The sequence below is a fragment of the Ictidomys tridecemlineatus genome, chromosome X (genome assembly GCF_052094955.1).
Source record: "Ictidomys tridecemlineatus isolate mIctTri1 chromosome X, mIctTri1.hap1, whole genome shotgun sequence".
NCBI classification, from domain to species: Eukaryota; Metazoa; Chordata; class Mammalia; order Rodentia; family Sciuridae; genus Ictidomys; species Ictidomys tridecemlineatus.
Window position 1 is genome coordinate 77,975,480 of NC_135493.1, and position 12,116 is coordinate 77,987,595.

A 12,116-nucleotide genomic window follows, 5' to 3' on the forward strand; every position below is an offset into this window, starting at 1 on the left:
TGTGTAATAATAGAAATATTGTTGTGCGGATTTTTTTAACATATAAAAGTCTTTTAATAATTCCATCCTTTTCTTAGTTATAAATTTATCAGGAAGACTTCAAATAAATCAAGTGAATTTATAGATTTCCTGATATGTAACTATTCCAGTTATCCTGGATTAAACCACATTTTTAGTATACTGATAAATTTCAATTATTTCCATTCATTTAGAACTTGTAACTCTGATTATAGGTGATACATGCTTTATACTCCTCTACTTTTAACATATATATACACATATACATACATACATATTATTTTAATATAGAAGTAAATAAACACGATGAAGGGGTAGAAAGAAATGGAATTTCTGTTTGGGGAAGAGGTATAAACTTCTATACACTCATGGGCTTCTTAGATTAATATCTCCTACATATCATATAAAATCAAAATTTATTATCAAAAAACAGAAAGCTGGAATCATTCAAAATAAATAAAATATAAATATTACCCAAAGATTACCTCTGGCAAAAATGCTCAAGGGACAGATTATTTTACAGGTGAATATTCTTAACAGTATAGTATTTTTTAACAGCTAAGGAACAGCTAATTCTAAGATTACAATTATTTCCTCCAAACATAGAAAAGATGGAAATCCTCTCAATTCATTTTATTAAGGAACCATAATATTGATACCAAATTGACAGAAAAAAAACTGATAATATAGGAGTGATGACAGCAAAATGACAGACTAGGAAGGTAAGAGCCTCAATTCTCTACAGAAATATTAAAAATCAACAACTGGAGACTTGATAAAATAGCTTTATAGAATATCTGGAAAACAGTTAAAGATCTACATAACCAATGTAATGCCCCCCCCCAAATCAATTTAAAACTACATTCAAAGCAGTAGAAAATTTATGGCATTTTACTCACCATTGCCCCATCCCCTCCTTGATATGACATGGTACACTCTGGAGGAAACATCGGCCCATCTCCTAATTCCCTTCTTAAAACCAGAGGGAACAGAGAAGACCTTATTTATAATATTCTAATCTGTGTGGAGACTACTTGGAGGACTGCTCTCTGTTTCACCTAAGAACTCAGATGAAGAAAATCAGCATAATTCCAATCTCAGGCTGAAAAAAGCCATGAAATGGACACTACTTGTGAAAGCTGCAGGGGACTAAAGACATACATATGCCCAGGGAAAGAGATTACGGGAAGAGTAGTACAACAGAACATCTATGGCCCTCATGAGAAACTGAGGTGAGAGTCTTGGAAGTTAAGATATTTTAAAGCAGTTCTGCAAATGGGAGAATTGAAAAATACACGCGCATAACGTAACGTAAGATGCATATTAAGAAAATAATTTAGAAGACTTTAAGCCTTCATCTTGGGCTGATCCAAGTCTTGAAAAACATACTGCTAATTGGCATGGGAGGGTCTTCCCAGGCACAGAGGCAGTCTGCAAAAGCTGAAAGTGGTGACCATTCTTTTCAAATATACAATTTTCAATAATACAAGACATAGAAACAGGAAACGTGCCCAATTCAAATGAAAATCAAGGGGGCTGGGGATATAGCTCAGATAGTAGAGTGCTTGCCTAGCATGCACAGGCCCTGGGTTCAATCCCCCAAACCACAGAACAAAGAAAACAAAAAACAGAAAAAAAATCAAGTGGCAGAAACCATCCCAGAGGAAGACATAGCCTTTCAATGTAGTACAAAGCAAAGACTTTAAAATCACTATCTTAAATATGCTCAATGAACTAAAAAAGAACAAAGACCTAAAGGGAATGAGTAATGATACAATGAACAAAACAAGATTATCAACGAAGAAAAATCATTTTTAAAAAGGAACCACACAGAAATTCTGGTACTAAAAAATTAATAACTGAATTAAAAAATTCAGCCTGCAATGGTGGCACATGACTATAATCTGAGAGACTTGGGTGGCAATTCCAATCTTTGGCCCTTAACCAAAAGACTTGAAAAGATATGTCCACACAGATGCTTGTACAAATGTTTACAAGTGCATTATTCATAATAGCCAAAAAAGTTGGAAATAAGCCAAATATCCATTTGATGAATGCCTAAGTGAGTCATGTCCATATCATGTAATTCTATTTATTCTATTTCTTTCCTTCAAGAATGAAGGAAAATACTAGCTCTCCAGCCATTTTGACAGCTGCTCTTAGTTGGGGGCCATCCTGCATCTAAGGCAGGAAGATGGTGGCCTCAAAAAAGATGAAAAAGTCTTTGGAATTGATCAACTCTAGGCTCTAGCTTGTTATGAAAAGTGGAAAGTATATACTGGGGTATAAGCAGACTCTGAAGATGATCAGACAGGGCAAAGCAAAATTGGTCATCCTTGCCATCAATTGCCCAGATTTGAGGAAATCTGAAATAGAGTTCTATGCTATGTTGGCCAAAACTGGTGTCCATCACTACAGTGGCAATAATATTGAATTGGGCACAGCATGCAGAAAATACTACAGAGTGAGCACATTGATCCAGTTGATTCTGATATAATTAGAAGCATTCCAGAACAGACTGGTGAAAAGTAAAACATGAAAAATTTTTCTTTAATAAAACTTGGCAGAACTTGTTTAAAAAAAAAGAATGAAGGAAAATAATTAAAACAAATAGAAATGAGCAGGGATGGACTTTTAAAACATTACATACTATGTGAAAGAAGCCAGTCATAAAAGACTAAAAATGTTGTCATTTAATTTATGCAAAATGTCTAGAATAAGCAAATTCATAGAGAGAAAATGTAGATTAGAGTTTGCCTACAGCTGGGTGGAGTGAATAAAATAGAGAGTCACTGCTAAAAGAAATGTGGTTTCCTGTTGGGGTGATAAAAATTCTATAATTGATAGCTATATGACTGCACAACTCCATGAATATACTCAAAATCATTTAGTTGTACATTTCAAGTGGGTGGATGGTATGATATATGAATTGTATCTTTCCTCACCATCCTGTGAAAGAACTGACTTACTATACACTGAAGAGAGAAATCAAAACTATATCCTATATTTATATTCCAGTAAACCCTACCTACAGAAAGTCATATTTCCATGGTTTCCTGGTTTTTGTATAATCACCTCTCAATTATTTGCCCTAAATTTCTTCACCTAATTAAGGCTCTTCATTTTGTCAACATGTAAGTTTTGGCAAGGTTCAAGGGATATAGGAGGCCAAGGTCTTCATTTATAGGATCTTAGAATCTTAGACTAGTTTGGTCACTATACAAATAGGGAAATAGAGTCCTACACTGAGGAAGACACCAGCCCCAGACCACAAAATATGTTAGAGCTGTGAGTGGTTTCTAGGACACCATGATGGCTATGTAAGTATCTGTCTACATGAAGTGCTAAGCAGCAGTAAGAGACTGACAAGGCTTTAGGTACTGTGAATACAGTTTGGGAAACAAATCATTGAGAAAGTATGCTCACATCTGGGTATTAGGGGATACGGTAGGAGAGAGGAATGCCCTATGTACTTTCTTAAAAGACACTGGTGCCCCCTCTGGCCTAATGTTTGAGGGCACATGATATGGTATTAACACCCAGGCTCATGACTCCCATGGAATCAAGGTGGAGGATGGTTTGCAATTTGGATATTCAGCTGCCCACTACTCTCCAACTAAGATCTGTCTTATTTTCTTTCCTGTCAGTCTCTTTCCTCCATTCAGTATGCTGGGCTGTATAATCAACTTAGGTGTCTAATTACACAGCTATAACTTAATTGGCCCTTGCTGTTGGTTGCTATGGTGATGCAGCCAGGAGCTCTGTTCACTAAGATTAAAAGGAAACATGAGGTGGGAGGGGACAACATGGGGACAGGGGTGAGGCTGAAATGAAAATACTTTAATAATTCCTCTTGGTGATTAAAATTCCATTTTAAACTCACATTACCTACTCTATCTCTATGAAATTAGAGTCTTAATCAGGATAAAAGGCTTTCAATGGAGACAACTCCAGGGTAAAGATAAGGCTTCACATACTTAGAATCCATGGTGGTCTCAGAGAAAGGCTTTGAAAAAGATACAAAAGAAGGATAGAAAACAGGATCCTTGTTTATAAGGGTCTTACTTTCAGTCAAGGTCAATCCAGACCTCAATAGCACCTTCCAATGTATTTTTGAGGCCCTTTTGCATATTTTTGATAACTTCATTTGTAGACTAATTTTAGATCTATGGAAAAAAAATCCCAGATAATAGGCCCCATATAGCCCACATCACTTTTTTTTATAAATATCTTCTATTAGTATACTTTTTATAATGAATGAGGAAATGTTGATATATTATTATCAATTAAAGCTCATATTTTGAGATTTTCTTTGTATTTGATGTATTTCATTTTTAATTGATAAAATGCTTTGACATGATGGAATGGCTAAATCAAGCTATTTAACATGAGTATTACATTATATATTATTTTTTCTATGGTGAGAATACTTTAAATCTACTCTCAGCAATTTTTATGTATATACTATATTATTAGTGATAGTCACCATGACATACAATAGACTTCTTGAAATTATTCCTGTCTTACTGAAATTTTATATCCTTTAACTAACTATGGAATCAATATAAGTGTTCACCGATGAATGAATGGATAAAGGAAATGTGGTATATATGCACAATGGAATACTATTTGACCTTAACAAAGAAGAAAATACTGTCATTTGTGATAACATGAAGTAACCTTTTTCTGTTCCATGATCTCATCTAGGATGCCCATTACATCATGTGCCTTTAAGCTCCTTCGGCTGTGAAAGTTTGCAGACTTTCCTTGTCTTTGATGATTTTAGCAGTTTTGAAGATTCCTAGCCAAATGTTTTGCAGACTGTCTCTCATTTGGTATTTTTCTGGTTTTCTCTTGAATATATGAGGACTATGAGATTGGAGATGGAGGACCACAGAGGACCACTCTACTCTCATATTGTATCAAGGATACTTAATATCAATGTGATTTATCACTCTTGATGATGACTTTAACAAACTGGCTAGCACAGTGCTTCTTAAATTTCTCCCTCCAAAGTAAATTTCTTCCCTCTTTCTATACTGTACTCTTTGGAAGGAAGTCACAATGTATGGCCCATATTTAAGGACTGGGGAGTTATGCTTTTCTACTTAAGAGGGCCAAGTATCCTTACAATTATTTAGAATTCTTCTGCATGGTAGATTTCTCTCTTCTAATCAATTTATTTTTTCATTCAACAATTCATTTATACCATTATGAATTCATGGGAAATAACCTTTATATTCTTACTCAAATCATTGGAGCTTTGTCAATTTTGAGCCCTTTAAGTTGGCTGCTGTGTCCCTTTAACATATCTCATCATTGTAGGATTTTGTTTGGTTTGGGTTAGGTTAGGCTCTTTTTTTCCAGTACTTCCTTACTTTCTCATATAACAGCATGATCTACATTCATCTGATATATTTCCTAACTCAGTAGTTGAATTTGCCATTTCTTCAAGGAGCTATTGTTCCTTTAAGTGAAGTATAGTTTTAGAAACTAAGATCTAATGGCTAGGTGTGCTGATTACAACTGGGATAGCATTGCTTCTAGGTGCTCTCAGTTGCCAAAGCATGGAAGTACATACTTGTATACCAATTCCCCTATATGCAAAAATCTATAAATATTACTATATATAACCATATGTATATAAATAAGCACATAAATGGTAGTTTGCTCACAGAGAAAGCTAAATAAAGTGTTAGTTATCATCATCATTATTTTGCGGACCTATGATTTAGTAGTTTATACACCTTTGCTTCTCTCTCTCTCTCTCTCTCTCTCTCTCTCTCTCTCTCTTTCTTATTAGAGACAGGGTCTCACTGAGTTGCTTAGTGCCTCACTTTTGCTGAGGCTGGCTTTGAACTTGCGATCCTCCTGTCTCAGCCTCTTGAGCCTTTGGAATTACAGGCGTGTGCCACTGAACTCAGGACTTTTGCTTATATCTAATGTAAGTTGACACAAAAAATAAAAACAAAATCCCATGCAAATGAGGGTCTATGAATATTCCAAGAAAAAACAAATTGTGAATCTATCAGTTCTACAAGTGCCACCTAATACAATAGTAAGCTCTGAAGTTTCCCAGAGAGAATAAAGATGCCTAAGAGAAGGACAACTATATGTATTGCTTGTTGATAATCCTCATCATGAATAATCAGATTAAAGTAGCTTCTTTACTTCCTGAGTACTTCATGTTTATCAAAAAAACCTTCTATAATAGGTTTCAGTGGAGACCCACCCATGAACAATCAGATGAATGGAAATAAAACATCTATTTTTCCAACTACCATCTATCCAGGCACTAGATACCACAGGAAACAAAATGTTGGAATCTGTCTAAAATACAATTATTAAAATTTCATAGGAAACCATTCAGTATTCATCAGTGCCTATATACTAAATTAAATATTTGCTAGTTTTTAACATTAAGTTTTTTCTCAGTTTTCAAGGAAAATATTGAGATTCAGAACTTTTAGTTTTTAAAAGTAATCCTAAATTCTCAAAAGGATATTATTACTGGGCCAATAGAAATGAATAGCTTTGTAATTCTTCATTTGTGAATAAATTACTTTTATCAGTATTTTGCCAGTTTGGTCTGCCACTAGCCTCAGGTGAATGTACCATTTGTATTATATCTTCTCTTTTTTTAGTTAGGAGACCATAGCATCTCATTGTTTTTTAATTGTCCACTGGACCACTGTACATGAGAATATACTGAATGCTCTAATTTCTGTATCTGAAAATAAGTAAATCTTCTGACGAAGCCATTTCTCTAAGTAATAGATATATCTAATAAAACAAAGACAGGGTCTAAAGGCAAGGATTAGGTAAAAATTCCATCAAAATGATAACAAAAGTCTAAATATCATCAAATACTTAAAAGATAGAAATTAGAAATCCCCACAGTAACAATACTTATTAGCCTAGGAAATAATCGTCTGATACAAGGTCCTATTAATGTAATCAGTGACATATAATTAAATGAGCTTATCCCCATAAAAAAATTGTAAGAGAGGAAAGAGAGATGTTAACTATTGATGAAACAATAAAGCACAAATAAACTTGACTTTAAGAGTACACTATTGGGCTGGGAATTTAGCTCAGTGGTAGAGAGCTTACCTAGCATGAGTGAGGCACTAGGTTCGATCCTCAGCACTGCATAAAAAATAAAGAAATAAAATAGAGGCATTCTTGTCCATCTACAACTAAACAAATTTTTTAAAAGAGTACACTATTACTTTTCAGGCATTGAGAGAAAAAACAGATGTCAAAGCATAAAAGTAAATGAAGACTTAGTTACTACCCCAGCACAAATAAAATCAGATGCTAACCAAATGCTTAAGTGTACTTTGTGAAGATGATAGGATAGCATATGTTTTTAAAACTACCCTAGGGGCTAGGGGTCTGTTCCAGGGATAAAGTGCTTGTCCAGCATGTATGAGGCCCTGGGTTCCATCCCCAGTACCACCAAACAAACAAAACCTGCACTTTGAAAAAACATGTCAAATATAATAAATTAACTTCAAAAACAATCCAAGGACCTAGTAAGATTAAATGGCAATAATCACTAGGACTTTTCATAAATATTCTGGTCCTCTTTCTCATTCTGGGCACATAGTGGGATTGTATACTAGAATTCTACCCCGATCCCTTGAAATTATGTGTGGTCATGCAACTTGCTTTGGCCAAAGCAATCTGAGCAGTAATAGCCTCTATCAGATACTGGCAGAAGTTCTTAGAGTAAGTGTGTACCTCATCACATCCTCTTTGTCTTTCTTCCCTTACAACAGTTAAGGCTCCAGAATAAGGTTTCCCCATCAGTCTGGATTCTGAAGTGAAGAAGACACAGAGCAGACCCTCCACACAAACCTCAATGGACATTAAGGACATAATGATAAATATAATCAATTTTATCTTTAACCTCCTAGAATTTGGGGATTGGTTTTTACTATAGCAAAACAGTCTACACATAGAAAACACCAGAAAGAGCAGGTGTTTTCTTTTTAGTGTTGAACCTAGGGTTGCTTTACCACTGAGCTACATTCCCAGATCTTTCTTATTTTTTTTATTTTTAGACAGGGTCTCACCTAGTTGCTGAGGGTCTTACTAAGTTACTAAGGCTGACCTCAAACTTGCAATCCCCATGTCTCAGCTTCCCAAGTCACTAGAATTCCAAGTATGTGCTCCCCCAAAATCATTTAAGATGATAGCAGAGATAAGGTATAAGTATGTACTACTTGAAAAACTATACTCAGATAGAAATGGATTTATGCAACAAAAATAATAGTAGAGAATGACAGGAATTCTGGCAACAGTGTCAGAGCCTTTAAATGGTAAATATATAATAGCAAAAATTAAAAACAGTAGAAATATTTTAATTGAGGAAATTTCCAAGAAAGTAGAGCAAAATGGCAAAGAGATAATTAGAAAATGAAATTAGATCCAAGAAAACCAGTATGTGAAAAATGTGGATTCCAGAAAGAAATAGAAAAATGATCAAAGAAACAACTCAAAATTTCCCAGAAATAAAAGGCATTAGTTTCCAGATTAAAAGGTTCTATTGAATGGCCAAAACAATGAATGAATGAATGAATGAAACTCACGTTTTTTGTGTGCCAATACTGTGGATTGAACCCAAGGGCATTTTGCCACTGAACTATATCCCCAGCCTTTTTTTAAAAATTATTTTTTAAATTTTGAGACAAGGTCTCTCTAAGTTGTCGATGTAGGTCTTGAACTTGCAATACTCCTGCCTCAGCCTTCTGAGTTGCTGGGATTACTGTCATGCACATTGTGCCTGGCTGGACCCACTTTTGAAAGGAGAGAGAAAGAGTAAGAGTCACAAGAAATGAATTTTTATGTTTTTATTAGTGCATTATAGTTATACATAATATTGGGGTTTATTTTATTGGGGTTCATTTTGACATAATAAACATACATGCATGGAATATAATTTATTCCATGTCAGTCCCTAGTCCTTCCTCTATCCCCTCCTCCCTCCCCTATTCCTCTATCTATATTCTACTACTCTTACTTCTACTTATTATTACTTTTTAAAAAGTTATTGCTTTATACATAAACATAAAAATGAAATTCACTGTGGCATATTCATATATGCACATATCATAATTTGATTCCATCGTTCCTCCAGTTTCCTGTCCCTCCTTCCTCCCCCTTTATGCCCTTCCTCTACTCTACTTGTTCCCCTTTTAAATTTGTTGAGTATGGAGGTAGTGATCACACCAGCTTACCTTTAATACAATTCTAGGTCCCCTCCAATCTTTGGTGTGCTTAGGTACCTGCTAGCTTTCTGTTGGGCCAGAGGAGATGGTCTCTAATTATGACTTAGCTGCCCAGTTACTCTGTTAGGACATGTAGTCTTGTGTAGCTTTGTGCATTCAGCACTGTCAAATCCATTGTGGGCTACCCCATGTATATTTCGGAGTATACAAGGTATGGCAGTCCAAGGTAGAGGTATTATAGTCTGTTTGATGTGGCATTGGATGGTCTGTGGTGAGGGTGGGGTAAGGCTGCTGCCCTCCTTGGAGTGCGCAGGTTACAGGTCAGTGGGCTTGTATCTAAGCTCACTAGTTGGTGGCTAGTGTTTGTGAGTTGCTCCTCTGTAAGCCCCTTTGTGGGATATAGTGTCATTGTATATGCAGCAGATTCTCTACTGGCTTCTTGGAATTATCCTCAGGAATTGCCTTCTGTGGGTCTGTACATCTAAATGAGAATTGAATTAACTGGAAATTCTCAGACTAGCAGCTGTGGATCATCCTAGAGGTGCTGCGGCATAGAAGCTACTTCCCCAGTTGCTATGGATTTCTCACCGTGGTTTCTTGTTTGTCAGCCCAGGGCCCATTCCTGCATGCTTAGAGAGTGCTGTGATGCATCTGCTAACTGTTTCTATTATGTGCGAGGGCACAGGATGCAGGGTTCATGGCTGTGATACTGACTGCTATGGAAAGCTATGCACCTGCTCCCCTCCACAGGGCCTTTTTAAAAGTGGCATAGAGTTGGTGGCCATCTGCAAGCGTGGGACCTGTGATTTCAGGCTCTCTGTGGGTGTTCTGTTTTGCAGAAGCTTCCAACCTGTCTGATGTAGATCACTGGAGTACTGTCCCCGTGACTGAAATGGAGAATCTGTTGGCCTGCCTGTGTCTGAATTTCTACTGCCCATGGTTGTGAATTGCAGGCACCTGCTCCCCTCTGCTGGGTCTTCTTCAAGGTGGGCGGCACTATGTAAGCATTTGGTAGCTGGCTGAAACTGTGAGAACTGTGGGTGTAGACTCTCTGTGGGTCATCTGTAGACCTTGGCTGGTACAGCTCACTGTGGTTTTACCCATCACTGGGATGGAGACAGGATGTCAATTGGTCTGCCATCACCTGAACTCCTGCTGAGGCTGTGTGAAGCACCAGATTGGGGATAACATTCCCCAGGAGTGATTAGCTCTCGGGTCAACTAGTTTTGGTAACCTTCAGCTAGCAGCAATTCCTCTACAATTTCCTTCTAGACAGATTACTGAGACAACCAATTTCAGAGGCATTCCCTTTGGTTTTATTCATTACTATCTGTAGGTGGGTAAAGGCTGTATTGATTTAATTTGGGTCTGTACATCTCTGGGTAGGCTGGCTAGCTATGCACTCTACAAAATGACAGCCCTGCCAGGTGCAGCTTTCAGTCCACAGTTTGGGTTAAACTGCATGATCTCCTTCAGTATCTTTGCTGCTCCTGTCCCATTTCGATTTGGTCTGCTTTTCTTTCCAGCTGTTGCTAAGGCAGTGAGCTTATGTGCTTTCCCTCTCCCTCATTCTCTCTTTATTATCCCTCTCCCTAACCCCAAATAGAGGTCAAGGAATTCTGTCCTTATTTTCTGCTACAGTAACCAAACTCCAAATCCCATCAAGTCTCAAACTGTCCAGTATTGAGTCACCTACCTCTCTCTCTGGTGAACTGTTCTTTCACTGCTTCCTTTCTGGGCTGTGGATGGCTTGAGGGTTGCTGTCTAGATCCACTCTGCTATCTTCATTTCCATGAAATGAATTTTTTTTTAAATAACAAGAGGTTTATACTCCACTGTACGGATTTTGCTTTTATTCTAAGAAAAGTGGGAAGTTACTGTGGAAGAAGTACAAGAGTCTGTTTACTGCAAAGTGGGTCAATCTGTTGCATTTGCTAATACTTTCTTTCCCTCATACTCCACCAACATTTGAATGACTGATATATTAAAGCATAAGAATCAAGAAAATGTGAAGAACTTCTACAAACCACTAATAAAAAGACAAATAACCCAATAGAAAAATAGGAAAAACTTGGAAAAAAAAGCATTTCACACAAGAAGAAACACGTAAGGCCTATAAAATATATGGAATTAAACTCTCCTTAGTGACCTGAGAAAAGCAAATCATGATTAAAATGATATGCCATTTTGCATACATTTAACAAAAACTAATGTGGTAATTCCAAATGGGGGAGAGGAATTGGATCACTAGGTTCTCTACTACATTACTGGTAGGACTGTAAGTTTATACAAATTTTTTTGAAAACAATTTGATATTAGTTTCCAGAATTGAACATTGAACATTCACATACATATGAACTAGCAATTCCTCTTCTTACAAAAGAAACCTTTTAATATATAGGGAAGGAGTCAATAATAAGGAGATATATATATATATATATATATATAAAACTTGTAAAAGCCAAAACTTTAAAATAACAAATTCCTAAGAACAGAATAATTCATAACAAAATATGGTAAATTTGTATAATGGAATAATATACAACAATGTGAAGGAATGAAATAGAACTACATGCAGCAACATAGATTGATAATAGTAAAATAACACTATGTGAGAAAATTAAGCCCTGAAAAAATATATAACACAATATTCTTTTTAAGTGAATTACTTAATTTAAAAAATGCAAAATTATACAATATAAATTTTAAGCTTAGATATGAAACTTTAAAAAAGAATAATAATCAGAAAATTCATGACAGTAGTTAGCTCCAGGGATGAAGAAAAGAGACAGAATGGGGGAACAACATAGAGTAAATGTTAAAGTTACCAAGTGGTTGAGATATACAGACCTATACATATAT

At 36.0% G+C, this 12,116-nt stretch overlaps 1 protein-coding gene and 1 pseudogene across 1 annotated transcript in view; both read left to right on the forward strand.

Moving 5' to 3' along the window:
- The window catches only part of Pbdc1 (polysaccharide biosynthesis domain containing 1), a 346,698-nt gene that overhangs the window by 183,219 nt on the left and 151,363 nt on the right, over positions 1–12,116 (forward strand). The window lies entirely within an intron of this gene.
- LOC101965382 (large ribosomal subunit protein eL30 pseudogene) lies at positions 2,140–2,580 on the forward strand (annotated as a pseudogene).